The sequence below is a fragment of the Echinops telfairi genome, unplaced genomic scaffold (assembly GCF_000313985.2).
Source record: "Echinops telfairi isolate 266 unplaced genomic scaffold, ASM31398v2 ScPeMD7_70;HRSCAF=299, whole genome shotgun sequence".
Lineage (NCBI taxonomy): Eukaryota > Metazoa > Chordata > Mammalia > Afrosoricida > Tenrecidae > Echinops > Echinops telfairi.
In genome coordinates this window covers 48,405,205-48,421,485 of record NW_022103968.1, presented here as the reverse complement: position 1 = coordinate 48,421,485, position 16,281 = coordinate 48,405,205, and positions in this window count along the sequence as shown.

Genomic DNA, 16,281 nt, shown 5'->3' with positions numbered 1-16,281 from the left:
CTTAACCCACAGCACCACCAGGGCTGGTTTTGAATATCTGCTGAGGTCAATGCATTTTCACCTGTTTCTACTTAGAGAAGATCGTGAATGACATCTCAGGCTCGTTAAGAAATTCAGAGGGCAGATTTTATTTTCGTTGCTCAACCAAATTCCAGGCAGACTTGGATGCAAGGACGGAGGGGCTCGACACTGGGCCGGTAGCCCAGTGCGGGGTGGGAGGTGGGGGTGGGTGGAGCCCAGGCGAGGTACCGAGGCCAGGTATCTATGAAGATGTGGCACAGCCGATTCCTTCCTGGGGTGGAAACCAGAGCCTCCAAGGAGAAGACCCGTCTCCTCACCACCAGACGGCTCTGGGTGTGTGACCCTTTAAAAGACGAGGCCACTTCCTGAACGATTGGCCTCCCTGAAGGATGCAGTCCTCACCCTTCCAAATCTCGGAGGGATGCCCTGAGCTTTGATGTCTGTGTCCCCGTGTCTCCCCAGTTCAGTTCCACAGCCCGAGGGCGGCCTGTCACAGATCACCAGCAACCTGCACAGCAGCAAGGTGGAAGCTTAGGCTGCCCAGCCATTGCATCACAGCAGTCATCAACGTCTTGGTGGGGGTGGGGGTGGTGGACACCTTTGCCCGGACATCTGGTACAAGCAGGTGTCTGTGGCCAGCGTCCATATCTGGCGCCTCTTCGTGGAGCCCACTACTGACCATATCTGCAGTGTGGAGATGAAGCGGGACAACTTGCTGATCACATCTGCAGCATGGAGATGAGACCATCTTCTGCCTTGCTTGTTTCATGAAGTACGAACTAGCCCAAACCTGGCAGAACGCCCACATCTGCACCAAATCCTGCAGGCACAGCATTTGATCCAAGCAGGGCTTTTGGGAACAGCAAGTTCCGGCTTGGTGGCCACCCCTTGGCCTACAGCGCGAACTTCTGCGTGGGTGTGGTATCTGACTGCCAAGAGGGGAAGGTGATTGCCTGGTTTCACGGTGAACCCTCAGATCTGTTTGGGACCAGAGCTGGAGGTGCTAATGTGCCGTTGGTCCCTACCGTAGGTTCTGAACGTGAACATTCTGAGCTTGTTGCTACAGGAAACCACTGTGATGGTTTATAAGGGCTGATGAAGAGGATGGTTTCTGCTAATTTGAACTGTACAGAGCAGTTTGCTGTAGATGGTGAAAAAAGTCTTCTATCTTGGAAGGCAGTTCTGAAATTCGAGACAGCTACAAGAAGTTCATACTAAAATCCCATTATCTTTTAATTCTATTCTTCCATGAACTTTTGAACCCCCTTCGGCCGTTCTATTTTGTTCTACAGGGTTGCTTTGATTTGGTCTCAATTAGGACATATAGCAATACCCTGTGAGTCAGAGGTTATGGCTACTGGGGCCTGTCCAGGAAGGAGGGGGAGGCAGTTGGCACCCAGCTCAGGTAGCCTTGCCAGCGGTGATCAACACAGGTGGAAAGCCTGGAAATCTGAAGCTCTTCTCCAGCCACACTAACCCTGACTTTTGAGTAAATCATTCAGAACCCCACCTCATTATTTAGATCCCAAAGTTAGAAGAGCCCTTGGCAGCCTGGCACGTCCTACATGACTTACAGTGAGTGTCAACTTACTCAAGAGCTGGCCTTCAAGGGGAACTTCTGGAACTTTGGAGCCTCTGCTGCGCCTGCTTCCGCTTCATCCACAGCGAACCAACTCTCTTTTTCCAGATGGAATATGATGTATAAAATGGCTTTCAAAGAAAACGATCTGAATAATATTACTTTTTTTCAAGGGTTGTTCTAGATGACAAAGTCTTGGAGTGTCCCGGGTGATCCCCCATCAGGTTTTGATGAAAGGTAGCATCGGTCTCCTTCTCCCAGGTATGTGCCGAGAGACAACGGGCCTGATGTTAGGTCTCACAGGTCCCTTTCAGGGCCCTGGCTCAGAAAACTGGAATTTCGGGCTTTTCATATAGGACAGGTTCAGCTCCCTCCCCTGCCAAAGCAACACGAGTCCGTCTCTCACAGGATGGTTCTGAGGATAACGTGATTCCTTAGCAATGTGCCTGGTACCAGGTACTTGCTTGGTGTAAATGACAGCTCTTGTCATAAACGATTCCCCCATAACAGCACTGTCCCCATTTTTTCACAGCCCTTTGGTGGTAGGGTGATTGTGCGTTGGGTTGCAATCCAAAGGTTCAGCAGCTTGAAACCAGCAGCCTCTCTGAGGGAGGAAGACAAGGCTTTCTACTTCCATATGGAGTGAATCTTGGAACTCCCAGGGGCAATGCCCCCCTCCTGCCATAGGTCGCTATGAGTTGGCATGGATTCGATAGCAGCAAGTTTGCTTTTTTGGTGGTATTGTTTATAAAGTACTCTTCAAAGGGAAAAACAAACCAACAACGTTCTGTGTGTTAAAAAAGGGGGCCATTTTCAGACCCTAACTCAGGGTAAGACAAGGCATAGAAAGATGTAGAAGCCTCTCCAGAGTTCTCATTGTGTGTAATCCATAGCTGACCAAGGAATCATAAAGCAGGGATCACAAATGCCTTGTTTAGAATCATTAACCCCTGGGAGCCAAATGCCTCAGTCTGCTTAACCGCTGTGATCCATGGGGGCACTTGACAAAGTCTCACCAGTAGTCCCAGAGTCCAGGATTGCTCAAAGTCCTCCAAGTGCGTGGTTCAAGGTCAGGTGCACCAATCAGAGATTTCTAGACAAAAGTTGAAGTGTCAATCCAGAGCCCAGTGGGAGCCTCTTCCCTCTAAAGCTCTCCACATTCGCCTTGACAACTGGAGTGCCCAGCGGTACAGTTCTGGGGGTCATACAGAAAGAAAACATCAGTGCCCTCGATGGACCTTGTCTAGATGGGAAAAGAGCCGGCACAGCGACACAGTGGGGGCACAGCCCCACAAGTCCGTCTTTATGGTTGCAGCTCAGAAGAAAATGTAAAGTGTATATTTACATAGACGTACACACATAAACATCTATGCGTGTAATTAAATTCTAAGGTCATATAGTAATCTTTCTTTAGAATGTATAGTTCTTTTTTGGTTGCTTTTATGAGGTTTACTTTTGCATGAACAATTTAGTAATTTATCCCTGCTCATTCATATGTATTTAAGAATTTATCTATTTTTGATCCTTCTTGTTATATTTTCTTTTTGCCCGTCTTATTGTGGGTTCAGTGGAAATTTACAGAGCAAGTTAGTTTCTCATTCAATAATGTATGCACATTTCGCTTTGCAATGTTAGCAGCTGTTCCCTCAATGTAACCAGACTCTTTCCTCTTTCTTCTGGAGACCCTGTTTCCATCTTTCATACCCTTTCCTGCCTTATGGATTTTGCTTTTGGTGAGTATTACCTTGTAATTTCATATGATTGTTAATTCTAAGAAGCATATTCACCTATAAGGAATATTAAAAAGATCAGATGAACAATTTTGGGGCCAAAGAGGAATAGTATCAGAGAGCTCATCTTCCCTCTACATTCCACCTGACTCTCCCCTATGGTTGCTAATAGCGATGGTCTTGTATGATTTGCCCAACTGTTCTCATTTTGTAGATTATAAATGCTTGAAAACCTCTTCCTTTGACTCTGATTTGGCAGGAAAAAATGGTCACGACAAGAACTAGTGGCCCAGTGACTAAGGCTCAGCTGTTAACCCAAAGTTTGGTGGGTTGAATTCACCAACCACACCATGGGAGAGAGACGTAGCAGTCTTTGTTAAAGACATATACTCTTGAGAATGAATTTAGTGGTAAGAGATGGTTATAGTAAGGTGACCAGACGTCCCGCTTTTGGCAGGACAGTCCCGATTTTTGGCGTTTTAAAAAAGTCCCGAATTTTGGAAAGAATGCACGACAAGCTAGGGAATGGTCTATTTGGTCCATATAGACCAAATTTTTAATCAAGAATCCCCTCCCCCACCCACACCCACCCCTGGTCAATGGTGTCCCACTTTAAATCTGGTCACCTTATAATTATAGGGGAGTGTAGTGTATCAGTTTCTTAAGGCTGCTATAACAATGTCCTACACCACAGTGTAATTCGTGGTAGGACTTGGGAGAAAGTTTATTCCTTTGCAATTTTGGAGACCAGAAGTGCAAAACAGTGCTTGACTCCGAGGAAGAATCTACTTCACCCTTCCCTCCTAATTCCTGCCGGTTGGGGGGGAACTCTTGACATTCTTGGGTTTGTAGACAGATTACCCAGTTGCTGACCCTGCCTTTACAAGGCCGGCTCTATGCCTTTGTGTGCTCTTCTGTTTTGTGTCATTTTTTATAAGGCTACTTGCATTGGCTTTAGGGCTTACACAGGTAATCCAGGTTAATATTACCTCAAGATTCTTCATTAAAGTAGTTACCCCTTAGCCATGGACCCCAGTGGATGCCTGAAACCGCAGAGAGTACCGCATCCTCTCTATACACTGTTTTCCTTTACAGACATGTGACTTGCACCCAGGATGCCCCAGTGGGCAGCTGTGGGACACGAGTTAATGCTCTGAAATGGCCACTTCCGCTGAGCACTGTGTCTTTGGGCCCACCTGGGTGACACCCTCCTTCCCTCACAGGTAGCCAAGGCCACGGGTCTTGGGAATGTTTCCCACCTTTCCCCTGATCGGAATAGCATCAACCTAACAGTGAGTTTCCAGTGCGGTGTTACTGGTTTTTGTAATCCATCTCATTCAAGGTTGTAACTGATATAAAAAGGATCCTTAGATCACAAGGACCCACATATAACCTCCTCCCTGGGGGACATACAGCAGAGAAGTGGGCAAAGGGAGACATCAGATGGTGTAAGATATGACAAAGTAATAATAATTTATCAATTATCAAGGGTTCATGAGTGAGGGGGGAAGGGAGGGAGGGGAAAAATGAGGAGCTGATACCAAGGCTCATGTAGAAAGCAAATGTTTTGATAATGATGAGGGAAACAAATGTGCAAACGTGCTTGACACAATGGCTGGATGTGTGGATTGTGATAAGAGTTCTACAAGCCCCCAATAAAATGATTTAATTATGAACAAAACAGAACAGAAAACAAAAATAGAGAATGACCCCTTTAGTTGAAAGCAGCGCTGTGTCCTGGTTCATAACCCCCCTGAAAGAAACTCAACGGATGCCTCTCAGACTGGTTCTTTGTCAGGTTTTCAAGCTTTGGGCATCTTTGTATCAGAAGTTGCCCCACTTTTGGGGCGCGAGTTCAAACAAACAGCGTTGACATGTTGGACACTGGCGGGGCGGGGCACAGCTGCTTACCCTACTGTTTTCCAAGCTTATGCCAAAGAGAGGAGAAGAAGCTGGCTCCCGAATGGGGTAGAATGGTGTGACATTTTATCAGGCTACTCAGAACAGCCTACAATTTAAATATCTGTGCTCCACACTTGACCTCCGATTACTGAAACTGCAGACGGCAAATCCGTGGGCAAGGGCAACTATGTCTATATGCAAAGGCCCTTTTCCCCTGAAGGAGGACATTCACTGGTTCCAGTTGAGATATCTTTTAAAGGATAATAAAATGTTTTAATTTCCCCAGAACCCAGATTCCCAGAGTCCATGCAGCTTGGATGACCCACTCAGGCTCTCTGCCCTTCTGTGTCCTGTTGAGCCTTGAGTCTTTAAGGCACTATTTCTTCAAAGTCATTTTAAGTCAAATACTAGCTTAGCAGTTTAGCAGAGCCCCTTTTGCCCTACACATCAGGCTCTTTTAGAGAATTATCGGTGTAGCAAATTGTGAGCACCAGGAACTCGAGGGTCTGACTGGAAATGCATGACGTGTCCTTAGTGACTCAGCACAACTGACCCGGAAGCCCTGCCCATGTCCCGATGCTATCTCCTGAGAACTGACCAGAGAGGGACCTGTGTAACCTCTTGTCACATTTCTGATAGATTAGAATCACTAGCTACTCACAATAAATAAATTCAGTTACACTCAATTTTGTAGTTTCTCGGCATATTAGATTTCAGAGAGGGGCCACTATCACACTCACCACCTGTAGTTTATGCTCTTAAATGTCTGTGAGCCAAATGCTTTTTATCCTAAATAATGTTACTTATGCCTGAGGGCTTGAAGTTGTGGCTGTTGTAAAGGGTGCATGCTGGGCTCACTGGTGTTCACTGGCGTTGGCATGAGCTAGATTACAAGAGCCATTATAGTTCCAAGAGTTTTGTAAGCCAGTTGTTCCACACATTCATTGGTGAAAATTAAATGGTAAAAACATTCCATTGAATATATCATATTGTTACCGGGAGGAGGCTCAGAGTGTCAAGCCTCTCCATTCCTTGGCTCTGTTCCACTTGCAAGAAAGATATCAGGCGAGGGACAAGATTCAGACAAGGCCAGAGAAAAGGTTTGAGCAGAAAGAATAAGTTTATTTTGGTTTATTATTATTCTTTTTAAATCATTGCATTGGTGGACTCTTAGAGCTCTTATAACAATCCTTGCGTCAATTGTATCAGTCACAGTTGTGCATATGTTGCCATTATCATTTTCAAAGTATTTCCTTTCTATTTGAGACCTTGGTATCAGCCCTTCTTTTTTCCCTCCCTCCCCTCCCCTCCCACCCTTGTGAACCCTCGATAAATTGTAAATTATTATTATTTTCATATCATATACCGCCCGCTCTCTCCCTTCATCCACATTTCTGTTGTTTGTCCCCTGGGATGGCGGGTGGTGGTGGTGGTGGTGTTATTTGTTGATCACTGCAATCTCCCCCTTGTCCTGCCACCTTACCTGTACCCTCATGGTGTCGCTATCCCATTATTATTCCTGACGAGTTTATCTGTACCAGTGTACATGTTCCAGTCTAGCCGGATTTGTAAGAGAGAACTGGGGTCATGATGGGAAGCTGGGGGGTGGGTGGGAGAGGAAGCATTAAAGAACTAGGGCAGTGGTTCTCAACCTTCCTAAAGCTGTGCCCCTTTAATATAGTTCCTCATGCTGTGGTGACCCCCAACCACAAAAGTATTTTCATTGCTACTTCATAACTGTAATTTTGCTACTGTTATGAATAGGGTGACCCCTGTGAATGGGTTGTTCAACCCCCATAGGGGTGGCGACCCACAGGTTGAGAACTGCTGATCTAGAGGAATGTTGTGTGTTGTCAGTGCTATAATGCACCCTGGCTGGCTCATCCCTTCCTTGTGACCATTCTGTGAGGGGTGTTCAATTGTCTACAGATGGGCTTTGGGTCTCACACCAACCCTCCTTTTTCGCATGGATATGATTGTTTTAGATGTTCTGATGCCTGATACTTGATTCTGTCAACACCTTGTGATCACACAGGATGGTGTGTTTCTTCCATGTGGGCTCTGTTGCTTCCCTGCTAGATGGCTACTTGTTTAATTTCAAGCCTTTAAGACTCCAGATGCTATATCTTTTACTAGCCAGACACCATCAGCTTTCTCCACCACATTTGCTTACGCATCCGTTTTGTCTTTAGCTATTGTGTCAGAAAGGTGGGCATCACAGAACAAAGTGTTCTTTCATTGAGGGAGGGCTTGAGTAGAGGCCCAATGTCCATCTGCTACCTTAATACATAATGTATAAATGTATATACATAGACCTATATCCCTATTGTTATATATTAATATATTTACATATATACATGCCTATATTTATACCTCTATAAATGCCTTTTGCCTCCTAGTTCTTTCCTCTATTTCCTTTTACTTTCCTCCTGTCCCACAATCATGTTTTTTTATTATTATTTCATTTTATTTTTATTAAATACTTTTACTGGAGGCTCTTACATCTCTTATCATGATCCATACATTCATCCAGTGTGTCAAGCACATTTGCATATTTGCCACCTTCATCATTTTCAAAGCATTCTCTTCCCACTGGAGCCCCTGATATCAGCTCCCCATTTCTTCCCCCTCCCTCTCCTACCAGCCCTCCCTTATGAATCCTTGATAAGTTACAATCATGTTTGGCCTTGTTTTGCTCGCAGTAATTCCTCTCAGCTATATTGCACTTGATTCACCCCTCCCCATGAGGCATCAATTTTAGATCTCTTGTTGTTCCCTTTTCCCTGAGTTTGTTGGCTCCCCACTCCCTTTCCCCTGCCACCTCCTCTTCCATGTCCCCCAGAACTGTCGGTCCCGTTGTTTTCTTCTCAGGATTGTTACCCTGCCTATCTTATATAGATAGACATAGAAAGAAAGAAAGAAAGAAAGAAGCCTATAAATAGTTCCAGGCCTGTCTGTTGGCCTTTATGAATGTTTTCCGATGGGGTCTGATGTGATGCCAATCCCTGCTCCCCGAGTCAGAAGTCTAGTTTTGGGATTCCTCAGGACCTTCATTGCTTTGCTCCCCTAGCTGCTCTGTTGTGCTCCCTTTGTGTTTTGCCTTGGTGTGTGTGTAGAGGGTCAGACTGGGCACAATTCCCACACTGTGTCTCCAGTGCTGTCCAGTGAGGGGACATTGTGTCAAGAATAAGTTTATTGAAGGTGATTCTTTGGAAAAGAAATCCGAAGGGCCCTTTGCTGGCCTAAAAAACCTGACAAAACAGAGCTGGCCTTACTATTCTGCTAATGGCCGACCTTCCACCATCGGCTGACTTTCTGGTGGGTTTTCTGCTCTTGGCTGGTCCTCTGTGGTGCACCCTCCTCTTTTTCGGTATGCACATTGTGGCACTCCAGCGGACACCGCCAGCCCCCCTCACGCTGTGCTCTCGTCTCAGACCCCAAACTCAAGAGTCGATTCAGTCAATGTGGGCATTATGGGAATACTCTGCCTTTCTTCCCCCTCCATTTCATTGTCTCCGATATCTTGGGCCTCTTTCGTTGGTAAGGGAATGTGATTTATTCTGCCTTTTACCTTCTTTAGGAGCCCTGGTGTTGTTAAGAACCCTGGTAGTATAGTGTCAATAAGTTGGACTGTCATCTTCAAGGCCAGCAGTTCAAAACCACCAACTGCTTCTCAGAGAAAGGCAGGACTTTCTAGTCCTGTAAAGAGTTACTTTCTTGCAACTTCAAAAGGACAGTTTCACCCTGTCTTTCAGGGTCACTATGAATCAGCATTGACTCAATGGCAGTGATTTCAGTAGTTCTGGTTTTCGCATTCCTTTGTACTGGAGAGGCATGCGCAGAAGTGTGTTTCCACTTCTCTTTTGTGTTTAAGAGGTCTGACACTTTCCTTATCATCTCTTTTCCCTTCCCAGTCTCTGACTCATTAACAACATCAAAACCATAAAAACAAAACAAAACAAAAAAACTCCTAAAAACAGTCTACTCAAAACTATTCTTTTACACTCTAAACTTCCTAATTAGTTTACTACAATTTATTATCTATGCTCTCATGTTTACATCTATAGTATTTGTTCTGTGCATCTCTTCCCCATTTGATAGGCAGTCATATTGAGAGCCAAAATCAGTCCCAGAGGGAGTGTTTACACCGGTTCTCAACCTGGGGTCGTGACCCCTTTGGGACCGAATGACCCTTTCACAGGGGTTGCCCGATTCCTAACAGTAGCAAAATGACAGTTATGAAGTAGCGAACGAAAATAATATTATGGTTGGGGGTCACCACAACATGAGGAACTGTATTAAAGGGTTGCAGCATGACGAAGGTTGAGAACCACTGGTTTGTTTACACCATGGAAATTGGCAAATACTACCAATTAGAGCCTTTCCCTGCCCTCTAGCCCGTTTTCCAGCACATGTAATCCTGATAACCTTGAGCTTGTGCATCAGAAACTTCAGAGCAAGAAGTTAGCACAGTGGACCCTATCACTATGGATACGACATACCTTGGATATTTAACATGATTCCTGATTGTAGTGAGCAATTAATGAAACATGCACAATTAAATGTATTTATCATATTTAAACTTACATATGACTTCCTGGATTACCAAATTGACAAGTCGGCTCTGTCAGGCAACATAGCTAGTGTTTTTGAAAATATTGTCATATATATCACAGGATAACATACATGTTTGCAATAGTGCAAAGCTGATAGTTTGTAAATAGTTGCAAGTTTTTATTTGGGCACTTCAGGGATAACAAAGGTATTCTGTGAAGCTTGGAGTTGACCGCACTTTTCCCTTGCTGCTGCCATCTGATGGAATTCAGGTGTGTGCTGCCTAACCTGTACAACCCACTCCAGGGATATAGGATGATACTATGTGACTTGGATGCTGTGCAAACACCATATTAAAACTTCATAGGAGCCAGCTCCCTGTTTCCTTGTTGCTGCCACTGTTGGAGCTGTTGGCAGCAAGGCAGCAGTAGAAGACAGCTGACCAGGTGACAGAGGGAGTGTAGCGAGAGCAAACAAGGAGCAGAAAGCAGATCATGGCCAAGGGCACCCACTGGTTCCTCTACAGGTGGCCTCCCCACTGGTTGGAGCATGGAGTCATGTCCATTGCCTCCCCTGGCTGCCAGAGTCTGGGTTTGGTTTTTTTTTTTTAATCATTAGGGGAGAAATGAAATAAAAACAACCAAACCAAAACAAAATCTATGGGACCACAGACTATTTGTGATGGATCTTGTGCAAATGGACATTAAGCTGTTGGCCACACACCTGCAGGCAACGCTTTATTTACTTTCTTCTTTTTCCTTTGCTATGCACTGGGGGCCCGGGCTGGATGTAAGTGAAACCACCATAGAAGTTGTGATTCTCCAGCTAGCAAGAGTCTAGAATAGAAGTATCCGGATGTACTTGCAGATGGAAGCAGCCCTCCTACCTATCCATGTTCATCTTAATCCAAGAAGTATGTGGTAAGCTTGTTAATACTTTAGAAGAGTTTTAAAAAATCATTTTATTGGGGGCTCGTACAGCTCTTATCACAATCCACACATAGGTCCATCGTGTCAAGCACATTTGTACATTTGTTGCCATCATCATTTTCAAAACAGTTTCTTTCTACTTGAGCCCTTGGTATCAGCTCCTCATTTTTCCACTTTAGAAGAGTTTATCCCTCTGCTTTAGTAGCTTGTGAATCAGGGAAGAATACTGAAAATATATAAAAGGGAAATGAAAGCAAATATGGTAGGAGAAGTAGTTTAACTATTTTTCAAACCCCCAAATCTCAAACTCACTGCTATCAAATCAATTCTGACACACAGTGACCCTCTAGGACCAAACAGAACTTCCCCTGTCTTCAGGCAAAAAGAGTCTTTATTAATCCAAACCAAACCAAACCTGTTACAATAAGATGTGTGTGTGATAGGGTGGGGTTGGGGTTGGGGTGGAGGCATATTGCAATAGGGAGAGCACTCCAACAGTAATAAGATCATCAGGGTTTTAAAGGACAACAAGAAGAAAACTTTCCTTTTGCATGGGACAGAGAAACCAGCAAAATCCAGTTGCCCTGCAGTCGATTTTGCCTCATGGCAGCCCTGGGTGTGTGAGAGCAGACTTGTGCTCCCTAGGTTTTTTTATTTTAAAGCATTTTATTGGGGGCTCTTACAGCTCTCATCACAATCCATCCATCCATCTATTTGTATATGTTGCCACCATCATTTTAAAAACATTTTTTTTCTCCTTAAGCCCTTGGTATCAACTCTTCATTTTTACCCCTCCTTTCCCACCCTCCTTTCCTCAGGAACTCTTGATAATTTATAAATTTTTTTTTTCATGTCCTACACTGGCTGATATCTCCCATCACCCACTTTCCTGTTGTCCATCCCCCTGGGAAAGGATTATATGTCGATCATTGTGATCAGTTCCCCCTTTCTCCCCTACCGTCCCATTACCCTCCTGGTATTGCTGCTCTCATTATTGGTCCTGAGGGTTCGTCTGTCCTGGGTTCCCTGTGTTTCCAGCTCTTATCTGTACCAGTGTACATACTCTGGTCTAGCTGGATTTGTGAGGTAGAATTGGGGTCATGATAGTTGGGGGTGGGGTGGGGGTGGGGAAGGAATCCTTAAAGAGCTAAAGGAAAGTTGTATGTTTTGTTGGTGCTACACTGCACCCTGACTGGCTCCGTAGGGTTTTCAATGGTTGTTTTTTTTTTTTGAAATAGGCTTTTCTCCCATGTTTTAAAGAGCCCCAATGGCATAGTGGGTTACTAATTGGCCTGCTAAGGGCAATTATCAATAGTTCCAAAGGACCAGCTGCTTGGCTGGAGAAGATGAGGCTTTCTGACTCCTGTGCAGATCTAGTCTTAGAAACCCCTAAGGGCAGTTAGGGGCACTAGGAGTTGGAATTGACACTTGATGGCAGTGAGCTTCCCCCCCTCCCCCCAAGGTACCTCTGGGTGGACTCAAAGCCCAGCTTCTCTGTACCACCCAGGGACTTTGAGCTGTTCTTACTGCCGTGAGTCGATGCCCACTCACAATGGCCCCATGTGACAGAGCAGAACTGTCCCCAAGGGCTTTCTCGGCTGTAACAAGGGGGCCGATTGCCAGGTGTTTCTCTGGTGGGGGTGCTGGGGGTGTACCAACGGCCAGAGTGCTTAATGGATGCGCCACTGGACTCCTTTTTCTTTCATATCCACTGCCTTCGGGCTGACTTCAATTCAGGTGACTATAATTCCTTACAGGACCAGGCAGCCTTTTCTTTTTCCCACGGAACAGCTGGCGGGTTTGAATGGCTGACCTTGGGGTTCTCAGCCTAGCACTTTCCCATAATGCCACCAGGGCATCTTTCCCCACACCTTTCTTTCTATTCTAGGGGAGAGTGAACAAGGCTAGGAAGAACTGAATGTACCAGGTGGAAGGAGCAGGTGGTGTGTACAATTGATCAGGAAATGTTTTTCTTTGTCATCTGCTGATTTTCAGGGGGCGCTATGAGGGAGTATTATTTTGCGGTTCAGTGCTTGCTGGGACTAAAACTGTCTGCTAACACTCAAGTTCAAGGCCTTCGGGTGAAGAATAGAAGATTGATTAATTCCTGGTCAAGTCAAATTAACAGGCATATCATCCAGATTGGAGACTGGTTATGTCTCAAGGCTAGCTTACCAAGTTTATGTTATATTTTCTTTTGCTGTAGCATGTGGAATGAAAGTGAACTTAAAGTTTGCTTAACATGCTTCATGTACTCTTAAACACGTGGTTCTGTGTTTAAGAAGTTTCCTGAATAACTTTTCAGTGATTCACGTTTCTAGGGAACCCTGGTGGCACTGTGGGTTAAGCATCGGGTTGCAAACCACAAGGCTAGCAATTCAAACCAACCAGCTTCTCTGAGGGAGAGAGTAGAAGCTTTCCCCAGTAAAGAGCGGCAGCCTTGCAAACCCAGAGGAACAATTCTCCTTTGCCCTCACTCTGCGTTGGGATCGACTTAGCAGCAGCCAGTGTTGTTCTTCGTTTTGGTTTCTAGGTTCCTGCAACTCATAGTTCATGTTAGAAATCCTCACTAAGGTAGGCACACTCATAAGTTCATATTTATCCGTTTCTGTATGCATGTAGATGCATTTTGAAAGCATAAGAATGACTTATACCTTAAGCAATTTGAGAACGTTATAGAAACATATAGAACTTGTATAGGCAAATTACCTTCTCCATAGTTATTGTATTTGAATTGTCCATTTTCAGCAAACAAACGCTATAGAGTTTAACTCAATATTGTTTGATTCAGAAAACACTTTAGAATTTTTCCGTCAATCGAAATGTAATGTGTCCTGGTTAGTAAAAATTTACTTTTGGCTTCCCTAGACATTTAAAATACATATACACATTTTATACATTCAAAATCAAATGAAAGGAATAATTATTTGCGAGACATGGAAGGCTCTTGAGGGAACACAGCCTTCGGGTCAAACACACGGCCTGTATGTAAATGTCAATTGTCCCATTTTCTAACACTTAAGTCCTTGATGAAGGTCAACTAAATGCTATGCGTACCTTTCTGTGTCTGCAAAATGCAGATAATAAGATGTTTAATGGGGTGGTCGGGGGATTAATACACCGACTAAAACTGCATATCCCAAGTAACACAGACCTCGTTCAATCTAAGTGCTGATTTCATTCTCTCATTTATCGAAGCGAGTGCATAACGGGAACCCTGGGGTTATAATGGTTCAACAGTTGGATGGTAACTGCAAGGTTGGCAGTTTGAATCCACCAGGCTGTCTATGGGATAAAAGATCTGGAAATCTACTCCCCCGAAGATTATTTTTAACCCAGTTCTGACGCATACCGATCCAACGTACAACAGAATGCAACACTGCCCCGCCCTTCACCATCTTCACAAGGGTTGTTACCCTTGAGCCAATTGTTTCAGCCACTGCGTGATTCTAAATACCTTTGAGGGCTTCTCTCTTTTCCAATGACCCTCTAGCAAGCATGATGTCCTTCTCCAGGGACAGGCCTCTCCTGATACACGCCCAAAGTATGGGAGACAGAGTTTTGCCATCCACACTTCTAAAGAGTATTCTGGCTATGCGCCTTTCAAGACAGACTTGTTTCTTCATCTTGCAGTACTTTAAATGTTCGTATCCAACATCACAATTCAAAGGCATCGATTCTTCTGCCATCTTCATGGTCCACTGCCCAGCTTTCACATGTACATGAGGTGATTGAAAATATCATGACACTTATATGTAGCAGGGAACATGATCTGCTTGAAACACAGGGAATCCAGGACAGAGAAACTGTTCAGGACCAATAATGAGAACAGAGATACCAGAAGGGGAAGTGGAAAGTGGGGGGAGAAAAGGGGAACTGATCACAATGATCTACATATAACCCCCTCTCAGGGGGATGGACAACAGAAAAGTGGATGAAGAGAGACATCAGTCAGTGTAAGACATGAGAAAATAATTTATAAATTGATCAAGGGTTCGTGAGGAAGTGAGGGTGGGGAGGGAGGGGAAAACGAGGAGCTGATACCAAGGGCTCAAGGAGAAAGAAAATGTTTTGAAAATGATGATGGCAACATATATACAAATGTGCTTGACACAATGGATGGATGGATTGTGATAAAAGCTATGAGTTAGAATTGACAGCAATGGGCTTGATGTCTGGGCCATTCTTAGTCCAACAAGCAGATACTTTTTTATTTTCATAAAGTCTGTTATAAAAGTAAGAAACCCACTGCCATAGAATCAATTTTGACTTATGGTCATTCTATAGGACAGATAAGAACTACTCCTGTGGGTTTCTGAGACTGACTTTTTATGGAAAAAGAAAGCCTTATCTTTTCCTGCAGAGGCTGGTGGTTTTGAACTGCTGACCTTGAAACCTCATATGCCACCAGGAATCCTTAGAGTTGGTCATAGATTGTAAGAATTGTTAAAGGGTTGACTCAAGGGATTTTAATTAGAAGCTTATTTAGTACCTGCAAATAGAGCTGATCATGATTAGTGTTTCAAAGGTTTGGGGAAAAGGTTCAGAGACCCATGGATTCTTTTTTTTTTTGGTAACAATGTCTTTTATTGTTTGACCAAGCTATTTTTCAGAGGAAGCTAATTACACAATATAGAAACGAGAGCCTCCCCTTCAAAATGACTCTAGATGGACTTAACAACTCTCATTTTTGTAAACAGACATCCACGTTTAAATGCATCTCAGACCCATTCTCACCCACTGTATGGTTTCCTGCTGAGGTTGACATTCCAATCAGTCTCCACAGTGTTTTCGCCAGAAAGGTGGGTAACATTGCAAAGCAGCTTTACAATTTGAATCTACACTGTAATGACCTTAGAGGCTAATTTTGACGAGGACACCAGAATCCATTGTGAACACCTGCGCTTGCATCAGTTCAGATCCATTTCTCCATGTGTCCCTGGACCCATAAAACAAGTTTCAACAGGAGCTAAGGCAAGCAAAGGAAGCATCCCAGATCTGTTTTGAAGGCCTGGCCTTCCCGAGGGCAGTAAGGTGGCTGACACTCCATTGTACCTCTTTGGTCATCAAAGGAATGGGCGGAAAGACTTCCCCACCTGATGCCCTAACACTGGATGGAGGGCTGCAATGACATGGTCCGGCACACAGGGCAAGAGCGAGCATTGCCCGAGAAGACCCTTTCTCTCGTGCTCTTCTCATGTGCGTTTGGTTTGAAATCAAATAAATTGGAATATCAGAAGACGTCAATGGAAACAGCATGAAATCTAGCTAGAAATGGAACATATTTTAAGAATTAAAACCTCAATATTTCAGACATTGAAGAAAACGATGACATTTTCCATGTCAAGTGGTGGGTTTCATTTAAGAACTTTCCTTTATAACTTTAACTTCATGTTTCCAGAACTCTTTTTTAAAAAAAATCAAATCGTTTGACATTTGCCCTTGTGGAAATGATTTACTATACTGCAATAGCTTCCCCCTATCTGTTGACATGAAACTATTGCTTCAACTTAAATGACGTGAATTAAATAGCATTCTAATTCAGAGAAACTTAAAGGCAACTCAC